The following is an 11708-nucleotide window of genomic DNA, read 5'->3' on the forward strand; positions in this document are numbered from 1 at the left end:
ACTGTGGTTGCAATTTATTTTAAACCAGGTTGTTGTTGTTTTAAAAAATGTATTTTAAATTGCTGTGGCCCATCCTGGAACTGTAGGGTGGTGGAAAGCAGGTAATCCATTCATCCATCATCACTATCACCTGCAGAGGGGCAGAAAAGGTCACTGCCACTGACACATGGTGAGCCCCCACAGCTCTGAAGTACAACTAAAAGGATCCAGGATGCTTTTGTCAGAGGCAAGTCTCCCAGTGAAGTGCCCCTTTCAAAGCCCATGGGACATGGCTAATAACAGCTGTGAGTCTTAAGCCACATCACCACAGCATTCTGAGGGCTATCCAGATACCAGGCCCGGGGGCCACCCAGAGGCATACCTAGGCTCCCTTGCAAAGAGCTGTATCAGTGCCCTCCCTTGCACCCTTGGCAAGGAGATCTATTGGTGCCCTTCTCACCTGCCCAGTCACTTGCACTATCAACAAGGAGCTGCATCTGTACCTACAAAGTTGAGAGCCACCATAGACCAGAAACTCAAAAAGTTTGCTTTTCATTGCCTTTTGTGCTTTGCCAGTGACTTCCTCCACGACCGTTGGGGTCTGCTCTGCTCTGCCTCCCCACATCCTCCTTCTCCTGCACTGGTTCATCTGTCTGCCTACCTTCCTGTCTTTCTCTGCTCACTGCTTTTCCTTCTGCCTCCTTCTTCCCTCCCTCCCTTTTCCCTCTTTCTGCAACTCACGTCTGTTCTTGCCATCTTTCTTCTCTCTTTGTCCCACTCAGCACTCTGCTTGCACTTCTAGTAGTGCTGCCAGCTGACTGGGGAGGCAGCCCCGCAGGGCTGCTGTGAGAGCACACACCAGCAACACGCACCTTTGCCTGGCCACCCAGAGCAGCAGAGACTCAGCCCGCAGAATACATGGGTAAGTGACCAGGCTATACGAGCCATTCAAAGTCAGAATGGAGACGTGCAATTTTTGTGCTCCCCTGGGTCTGCATATTTGGCAAAGGTCAACCCGGCCAGCCCCTAGGTGCCACCATTATTGCTGCAACCTTTCATCTTTTTTATCGAATAGTAAACATCTTTCTTTAACTGACTCCACCAAGATGCCAGCAAGAGCACAGATGTTAAGGTGTATAGGAAATGAAACCACAGGATTTATAAAAACAGCTAAGTACTGTATTCACAGGTTCTTTCTGAGCATGTGGGAGCAGCAATGATTTATATTAAAATGTCATGCAACCCAATCAAACCTGTTTTCGATTGCTTCAGAGATCTTTCTTGTTTCCCAGACTTAAGTTTGAAACTGCATGTTCTTTGGAGTATGCATTTGCAGGACCACAGCTGCAAATGCAATTAGGGAACTACCAAACATAAAAAGCCAATACAGTGCCAGCAGCTTCTAGCATTAAGATATGCCAAGAGGAAATAATTTTCTCTTGCTTTGAGTGTTGGCTCCAAACAATGTATTTTGTGGAACATACAATATGAAGCACTTGTGTCACTTTATGAAACACCAGTGTCATACCAACATATATTTAAAAACCCTGAATGAACCACAGTACATGTAAAAGACATGCATCTGCCACCCACAGGTTTTTTTTACATGTTTGCTTCAAGCAGTACTGATGTCTGCTGCAACAGAGATCTACACATGGCAAGCACAGTAGTGCTGTTACCCCCCCCCCCAATGACCATACAGCCAAGGGGCACCTCAAATGATCACCAGATAGGCAGCATGCAACTCAACCAGGGCTCCCTCAAACCTGGCAGCACCTCTGAGCCAGTGTGGTGTAGTGGTTAAGAGCGGTAGTCTCGTAATCTGGTGAACTGGGTTTGCGTCTCCGCTCCTCCACACGCAGCTGCTGGGTGACCTTGGGCCAGTCACACTTCTCTGAAGTCTCTCAGCCCCACTCACCTCACAGAGTGTTTGTTGTGGGGGAGGAAGGGAAAGGAGAATGTTAGCCGCTTTGAGACTCCTGAAGGGGAGTGAAAGGCGGGATATCAAGTCCAAACTCTTCTTCTTCTTCTTCTCTGGGGACCTACATATGGAGTGGCCTATCAAATGTGGAGCTACCTTAGTCAGGCAATATGCAGGAGGGAATAGTCAGGACAGAACAACATGGCAGTTAGAGTAAGAGGTGCCTTGGGAACTGTAGGCACTAATTAGGTGCTAAATAGTAGTAATATCTGAATTGGGTTAATAAATTGCTAAGCCCTGACCTAGGGTGCAAGCAATGTGCCTCCAGCTCAGATAATCAGCTAAAAATCAAGCTAAAGGAATTACACTAAATCTACTCTAAGGAAAAGGTCATGTTTAGGTCAAATGAAACTAGTACATAGGAGCTAATCCTGACAGATGCTCTGCCATTTATTTATTTTCTAAATTAGAGCTTTATGGCAATATCCTTTTGGGTAGAGCTGAGTTATTTCTGCATCGTGTCTTGGAAGAAATGAGAGAAATGTGGCAGCAAAAAGATAAACAACAACAAAAATGGATTTGACCTTTTTTGGCACTTGTAAAAGGTCCAAGTCTAACGCATGCTTAGCAAGGATTTTGTGCTGGTTTACGTTTTTACTGAGACTGCTGGCTCCACTTCAAAATAAAAGGAATGTATTTATTAAGTGTACATGTGCTATCATTACTTCAAGCCTACCAGTGGAGATTTTTATAGAGCTGAGCCCTTTGCTTTCACTTACAGAGGTTACATAGGAATACATTAGGCTATCCTCCATACTAGCCTGTTACTTTGGGAGGTAGAAAGAAACAAGTGTATTCATGTCAGTAAGAGGCTACAGACTCCTTGAAAGGAGGTCTGCTTGCCAGGAAAGATTTCATCCTCCTACAAGCAGCAAGATGCATCTGGAAACAGAGTGGCCATTTTTACATTGCTCCCCCTCCCCCAAAAAAGCACCACCCCAAAAGAGGTCAAAAATTGGGCACACTTTTTAAAAAATGTGCTTGCCAATGTATATGTATAAATGCAAATACAATACAGAAATAATGGCTAGTTGTCTGTAATAATGACTGCAAAGTAAGGCCACCCTACCTAGAAACTTCCTTGCTGGTGGATTAATCGCTCCTACACTCTCAGTCACCAAAACCACTATCACCAATCCCTCAATCCACTCTCTACTAAGAGTGTAGTGCAAAAACACCAGGAGACAAGCCACTCCTTGACAACACAATATATAATATCAAAATAAATTGCCACCCATCAGTCAGTCACAATCTGGCTTTCACCCATTTATGGGAAGACCTTCTCCTACAACAGTGGGCTTACCATTTAACTTCATACCACTTTAAGCAGCCATGGCTTTCCCACTCCTGCAGACTGTCTTAGTAGTTTTGCCTGTTGCTAGCATTAATTCATTGGGTAAAGCAGTTTATAAAAGTATTGGCCATTTTGGCTTCGGTGACGATTACAGAGGATGCTTCTATCTTCCCAAATGATCTTCCCTGTTGGATAGTGATTAATTTCCTGTATTTTGCAGAGTTTTCTGCCTTATGCGGTCCAATTAGAGTTCAAAAGGCAGATTGCATGCTTGTACTTTTAGCAGCAAAATGTTTAACAAGCAGTTTTGCTAAAGTCTTATCATGCATATCTGATAGCTTCTTCATTGGATTCTAACATTTGTTGTATCGATGATAGCTTGTCTAAAAAGAAGGCTGTCTTTGACGGCAACAGAAATGACGCTGGAGAAATTTAGCCTGCCTACATTAAACAGCAAATCCAAGGCAGATTCTCCATCATTCTAATCTTCATCATAATTAAAGTGTCCAGAGATTTATTTATTTTTAAAGAGACTGCCTGCCCACTGGCTTATGATCTAATAGATAAAATACAGCAGGCAAAAGTGAGAGATAACGGAGGAGGGAGAGCAAATTCAAGCATTATTTTTTTCATAAAGGTAAAGGTACCCCTGCCCATACGGGCCAGTCTTGACAGACTCTAGGGTTGTGCACCCATCTCACTCTATAGGCCGGGGGCCAGCGCTGTCCGAAGACACTTCCGGGGCACGTGGCCAGCGTGACAAGCTGCATCTGGCGAGCCAGCGCAGCACACAGAACGCTGTTTACCTTCCCGCTAGTAAGCGGTCCCTATTTATCTACTTGCACCCGGGGGTGCTTTCGAACTGCTAGGTTGGCAGGCGCTGGGACCGAGCAGCGGGAGCGCATCCCGCCGCGGGGATTCGAACTGCCGACCTTTCGATCGGCAAGCCCTAGGCGCTGAGGCTTTTACCCGCAGCGCCACCCGCGTCCCGTATTTATTTATTTTTTAAAGTGGTGTGGTGGACACTGGGCATATGAATGCCTGAATACATATCACAACAACCATTCCATCTTTTCAGAAAAGGCCCAGAAATATTTCTATTGAAGAAAGATTTGAAATCAAAATAGAAGCCTTTGTATAAATTGTCATTACTTTTTAAAAGATGTTTTTGTTTTTATTGCTTTTTTATATTGTGTTTTTTAATATATAACAAACAGTAAGTTTTTAAAAATTGGTTTCAATCTTTCATTTTTAATTGTTGAAATCTGCATTGGGACCTTAGGGTTATGGGCTGTTAATAAAACAACAACAACAACACTAATAATAATAATAATAAGTCTTGTTGGTGGGCTTTAATCAAATGACAGGTAAGTCGCAACCAAATTGCAATTTTTATTTTGAATGTGTACGTTGTCACATATAATGAACCAATAGACATTGATTTCATTTATATAGCACTTGTTCAGAGTGCACAAAGTGCTTTCCATTAATTATCAAAGTAATCCTTACAACAACCATGTACGGTAGGTCCAGGGCCACTAATGGTGGGATATACAAGGGCACAAATGCACCAGGCCTCATGGTTTATGGCATTCATGGACAGGAGCAAGGGGGCCATAATGTCCGTTGAACTTCGGATATTAAATCAGGCTCCACACAGGGAATGGGGATACAGTGAGTTTATACAACTCTCTGAAGAGGCTTCAAACACAAGTCTGCGGCAGGATTTCTCAATGTCTGAGGGAAGAAAAGGAGAGGAAAGTATGGAAACTAAGTTGTGATGCTGCACAGTGAATTTGGCCAATTTAATGGCCAGTCAGTATTACAGTGGTACCTTGGGATGCGAATGGGATCTGTTCCGGAGACCTGTTCGCATCCTGAACACAACATAAGCCGCGACGGCGCGTCTGTGCTTGCACGGGTCGCGTTTTTCCGCTTCCGCGCATGCATGTGACGTCATTTTGAGCGTCTGCGTATGCGCGAGCGGCGAAACCCAGAAGTAACGCACTCCGTTACTTCCGGGTTGCCGCGGAGCGCAACTCGAACGCACTCAACCCGAAGCACATTCAACCCGAGGTATGACTGTATAACCCCCTTATTGCATTTGGGACCTTGGAGCAGAGAAAATAGCAGCTTCCGCTATTTAATAAATTCATAGCTTATATGAGATTGAGCCAAGGACTTCCTTCTCACTCAGTCAGGTTTCTGATAAGCAAATATGCATTTTTCCACCAACAAATCTATAGTGTTGCAAACTAAATTAACCATAAAGCTGCATAAATAGCATGACAACAGCCGAATTGTAAACCTTGTTTAGGGTATAATTAACTACCTAAGAGGTTTTCCACTCTAAAAGGCGGAAATTTAATTGGTGAGCAAACCTCTGTGTGTGAATGCTGGCAAAGATAGGTGTAGTTAATGGGTCAAAAACAAGTGGCATTCCATAAAACGATTCTGCCAAGAGCCACCGGCTCTTTAATCTAGCCCTAGCACTACCCTAACTTGGCTTCCATGTTCTGGGTTTATTCATATAGATCTGGACGATCAATGATTATCCTCCTGTAAATCAGGCACATTTTTAGACCCTGCTATAAATCATGAAAGGCGCCTCTGAAATAAGAAGAACCAGACAGCTTTGTCCCACTTTTTCCTAGCAAGCACCAAAAAGCAGCATCAGTACAGCAGAGAAGTCAGTTAAAAGCCAATTGTAAATGTACAGGTTTCAACTTTCTTACAACTGCATCACAGACCTTCCCTCTCAGCTGCTTCTCATGCGACGTCCCCTCCATCTTCCAGCCCTTTGGCATGTAATTTATACTTCCACTTAATGATGGGTAATTTATACTGCCATTTATGTAACCTCTAAATTGAGCTAGAAAACTCTGCACCCTTTGTTCTTTTTCCAAAGCTAGGCCATAATTATTGCTCCCAGCTCAGAAAAGTTCCCACTTTTGAGCAGGGGAAGCTGGCTTCTATCACTTTTCTGAGAGTTGTTTGGGGTTTGTTAGAAGAAAAACAAATCACCATGGAGATGAATTTATCCCTATTCCTCATTTACTACTTCCCTCCGTGCACCCTCTCACTCACAGAACAGTTTGGCTCTTTCTGTCATTTTGCACACACACAACCTTCTCAGGTAATTCCCTTAAGCAGCAGCTAATGTCTCCTTTAAATTAGTGAAGCGACCTTTCAAGAGGCCACTACTGCTGTGTTCTGACACTCAAGCATTGTAACTTGCCTTCTTACTTCTCCTGTCTCCCTCTCTTTAAAACTTTGTAATATACAACCAGCAGGAATCCTCTTGGCTACAGAGAGGGTTACAGTAACCCATCTAGATTTTCTAGGACAGAAATCTGAAGTGATGACGGCTGGGTATCTTGGAATCAGAAAAGCGAGTTTCATTAACTGATGACAAGAAACAAAAATCATGTGATGATTCCCCCCACTCCTTGTCATTCTCCTGTGGGGAATTTTTCTTTTGAAGGCTTCCCTTGAGCATATTTTACCAAGGTCTGAAGAAGACTAGATTTCAGATTATACCTCAGGGGGGAAAGAGGGCACTGTCGAGAAAGCATTGCCATAGGAAAATGAAAAGAAAAACCCATCAAATAGTCACTTTCCCCAGACTCATTTAATTCTAGCAAGTAAGTAGCGTTGCTGACAGAATTCTGCGGCTATCCCCCACCTTATTATTATAATTATGATTATTAATAACCTGCACTTTACCCTAAGGTCCCGGGGCAGGTAACAGCCATTGTAAATACAGTGGTACCTCGGGTTATACACTTCAGGTTACAGACGCTTCAGGTAACAGACTCGGCTAACCCAGAAATAGTACCTTGGGTTAAGAACTTTGCTTCAGGATGAGAACAGAAATCGTGCAGCGGCAGTGGGAGGCCCCATTAGCTAAATTGGTACCTCAGGTTAAGAACAGTTTCAGGTTAAGAACGGACCTCTGGAACAAATTAAGCTCTTAACCCGAGGTACCACTGTACTTGAAAGCAAATCCTATCACAAGAATAAGGTGGGTCCGAAAAATATCCAACTCATCAGGACTCAGCTATACAGCTGCAAACAAAATGTTTTAAGTACCGGTATGTTGCAAAGTGCAATATACAAATGTGACACTAGATGGCGATGATAAGCTATGGCAAATTCAATATATTTTTCAAAATGTTTTTTCAAAAAGTATTTTCACAGCGTTTTTCATACGTATGTAGATTGCACCTCAATCATTGGAGGCTATGTGAGAGCTGTATACTGAAAGTGCCAGGTGCACTTCTGTGGGGAGGGAGTCCCATAATTTGGGGGCTGCCACAGAGACTGCCCTCTTCCAAGCCACCACCATCCTCCCCAAGCTTCTGAGGGCAGTGGAACTACCAAGAGGGGCCCGCTCTGCTAATCTGAACACCTGAGCGATGCTAGCCATTGCCACCGCTGCTTCCTGCATCTTCCCACACTCATACCTTTCCCTTTGAGCCACTTCAAGAAGAAGAAAAAAACAGATGAAGAGGAGAGAGATAGTTGCTTGTCAAGCTGGGGACTGGAGCAGACAAGCACCCTGCGTACATGCAAATCAGAGTTAGCGCTGAGAGTTGCCAATATTTGTGGCATATTGTATGGTCCAGAAGCCAGTAAAAAAGAAAAGAAAGAAATACATCTCTGTGTCATATAGTTCTTTAAAATTTTAAATATGTTTGAAATAACTATTCCCCATTAAGACTTGTTTTTTTAAAAAAGTGAAGGCAGAGAAATTGGCACAAAACTACCCTAGAGGCAGAGTTACCTCTCCTGATGTCTCTCATTAAAATATAACGATAGGTCACAATAGACAGACCACCTAGAATGCATTTTCTGGCAGGGCCCTTCTTCTAAGGGCAGAACAGGACATTATATTGCCAACCCCAAATTTTGCCAAGATAAAGGTTTGTGCAGGACGGAGAGGCACTTGCAGGGCAGGACAGGTGAGATGAGGAATGAACCCCTCCCATGCCTGCCTATTCTCCCCTGCAAATGCCCAGCTTGCAGGGGGGGGGGGGGAGAAAGAGACATAATAAAATTGTTTGGCATGCACTTGCAGGGATCTATCAGCAGGTGCTGTAAAGCACACACAACCTGTCCAATCTGCCTGTTTCCTCCTTTCAGTACCCCCTGCACGCATGCCCCCAACTGACCACAGAAGGGGAACAAGAGGCTCTCCTCATTAAAGTGTCTAGTTCTGCCTCTTTGTGGTCACTAAACAGAGACATCTGGGTTTGTTTTTCTAAGCACAAACCCAAGATGGCTCAAATGCACAACACAGTTCTATTCTAAACACAAGCCAAGAAAACCTTCTCCATAAATAACCTGGTGTCTCTGTGGTTAGCAATTTTCACATAAAATTGAGGTGCCTGGTTTATGAGGTTTGGCTGCAAAGGATATATTTATATGGGAGGGAGGGGGTTTGCATCCCAATCCTCAAGGGCCTCTCAAGCGGAAACCTAATATGTTATACACTGCAGATGGACTTCCGCCAGGCCCTTTCTCAGCAAGACCTCTTTAATTCCTCCTGTCCCCCTTCTTTGGCTCACTCTCTGAAACTCCAATAGTAGTTCACTATGGTGTAACTTTCACTTGGTCCAAATAGCAGTGTTATGCTACTGATGCTTTATTTCCCCTTGCTACAGACACATAAAGCTGCCTATATTTATTTTGTCTAACGTTTCATTGTTATTCCTAGATGCAATTTCCTTGCAATGACGGCAAGGACACCCCCACCCCCAAGACACAGCAAAGAACATACAAGTAGAGCTGAAGGTTCAATAATTAGGGAGGTAGCTGCTAACCAACCATTCAGGGACAAGAAGTCAGAATATGCAAGCGAGCAGACAAGAGGTACAAGATGAAATCTCTATTAAATATTTACAGGGGCAGGATTCCTCCTGGAAATCCTCTCCCTCAGGGCATGACATGCTATCTACTTAACATGCCAGATTTCAAGAGTCATAGCAATGAAGAGGGTTATGTGCATCAGCGAAAGGTCTGGGGGTTCTTGAAATGGCAGGCTAACCCTTTTCACTAGCCCAGAAGCTGTAGTAATCACACCATCACCTCACCATTACTATGTGACCAAGAGCAAGTGACATTCCTATACCCTTTGGTCAAGAATTATTAGTTATGTCTTCATCCCATTTGTTGGGATGCTGCCTTGCAGTACATCTTCGGGAGAAGAAAAGACTCAGGAGTAAAGCCTACACAAATCAGGAGTGGAGTCCCTAAGACAGCTGGAAGGTGTACGCCTCCTTTTGGCAACACCTGCAGCCAAGATGGTGCAAAATGTATTGCTCTTCCTTGCTTTGGACCACACCAGCAAGGGCAAGAGGAGAGTCTTGTTGTCACTCTCTGCAGCCACAGCAGGCGCTGTGATTCTCCAGTGGTTTAGATTTCACTCCTGGAGACACACTCCAATGTCTCTCAAGACATACAGGTGCTAGCAATATCCCATTTGTATCTCACCCTCAGGATGGTGCATAATTGATCAAGACATCACAGTCTATCCTATATCTTGGGAGCATGGAGCAGTTCACTTCAGAATTATATAGGTCATTTGTTCATATATTTGTTGCAAAGTTTGCAGAGGTTACCCTTTTAGAAGAAGAGGGAATACACCCATCCAATCATGTTGCATGATACCAACATTGAGCAATTAAACCGCATGACTTGCTCTTTCAACTGCAAACAGAATTAGAAGTCATCCTAAACTCACTGCCCCAATGTGATCCGATTGTCTTCTGGACAGGTTGTTCTAAATATGTCTCAATACAAACAGGATCAGAATAAGTCCTAAGTCATTTGCCTTTAAAGCTGACGTACTGCTAAATGTTTCAGAAAGTTAATCATTAACAATAATGTTTTCCACGAAAGTATTGTGAAAATGTGTGGCTTGGTTTTTTTGTACATTTGCGGGGAGGGGGAGGTAGCTTATATTTTGTTTCTGAGTCTGGCTCAGTGATTTGTTTATTACATAGCTGCAGCTAGCAGACCCAAAGGACAACTGCTGTCAAGTCAAGCTCCTGCACAAACACACCCCAACCCTTTCTGTTTAAGGTTCTCTAAATGAATAAGCACAGTTAAAGGTTATCTGTGAAGCCACTGGGGTTTTTTTCAGAGCCTTTGTTTTCAATATTTTTTCTTACGTTGTATTAAACATTTCCCAGTTCTGTTAGCAGCTTTCTAGCTTCCAGTCTGCTGACCACAGATGGACTCAAACTGCACACTTCCCAGGATATGGGATGAAGCCATTTGTACCAACGGCAGCTCTTTGGAATACTGACTTCATGGGCTCAAATCATTTTTATGGGCTCCCCCTTGCCTCACTCCACCTGCTCCCCGCTAGGCCTGGCCTCTGCCTTTTTGCTATCCTTCCCTGGATAGCTACCCGCTTCATGTCAGCACGCTTTCATCTCTCCATGGGCATCTGCCCTTGTGTGCTCTCATTAAGCATATCTGACCTCAGCCAGGAAAGAGCACCTCTAGTGCACGACACTGTAAGTCCTTTCTATTTCAGGAAGCAAATCCACATTCGAGTCCTCTGTTTTAACCCATTTGATGCTGCCTTTCATCTTGCACACAAGGCTCATTTTGCAAATTTGAATTGGGAAGAGGGGAATTAAGGTCTGGGGTTTCCAGAGACAATGAATGAATCAACCACATATTCATTTTGCCATAGGCACCGACTCAGCCCACACATTGTTAACTTGCATTTGGTTGGGGAGGAGGTGCATCCAAAGTTATCTGAATGCCGATTTGCATGGTATTCTGCTTGGCTCATACTGAAGGTTTCAGCATGGCGCTGCAAATATCCTGCTAAAACCAAATGCATACAGAGTTTTTTTGGCTTTTTGTCGCCCATCACAGCAACTGAGCTCCCATCATAGGAGCCAACTCCGAGGGACCAAGGTCCCTTCAGACCCCAATAAAATATTTGAGGGGGCCCGTCTCCCACTCTCACGTTCATGGGCATTACCATTCAAATAGTGTGCCGTGTCTTGTGATCTATTACATAGGGCAGGGCTTACCTGACACACCCACATTCACACCCATATTTTATTCAATTTAGGCACCCCTGGTTACCACGCAGGGCAGTGGCAACATGCTGTCAGCTTGAGCAGGTGGCCGGGAGGGACGTGTAAAAGGAATTCCTGGAGCAGCCATCAGTTATTCACATTATCCCTTTGCACTGAGCATTCACAGACAATGCAAGAGCCAGAAACACTACAGGAGCCTGTTTTACATATTTACTTACACATCCAACTTCAGTTACCCTCAGAGGAATTAAGGACGCTTACAAGGCAACAGCATTTTCACAAGGTTTGGCTGAGACCATCAAAACACTGCTCCTCAAAGTCAAAATAAAGTCCCACCCCCCTTCTTCTTTTTTAAAAAAGTGGATTTGTTTACTGGCTTTCTATATCC

The sequence above is a fragment of the Podarcis muralis genome, chromosome 1 (genome assembly GCF_964188315.1).
Source record: "Podarcis muralis chromosome 1, rPodMur119.hap1.1, whole genome shotgun sequence".
In the NCBI taxonomy this organism is placed as follows: domain Eukaryota; kingdom Metazoa; phylum Chordata; class Lepidosauria; order Squamata; family Lacertidae; genus Podarcis; species Podarcis muralis.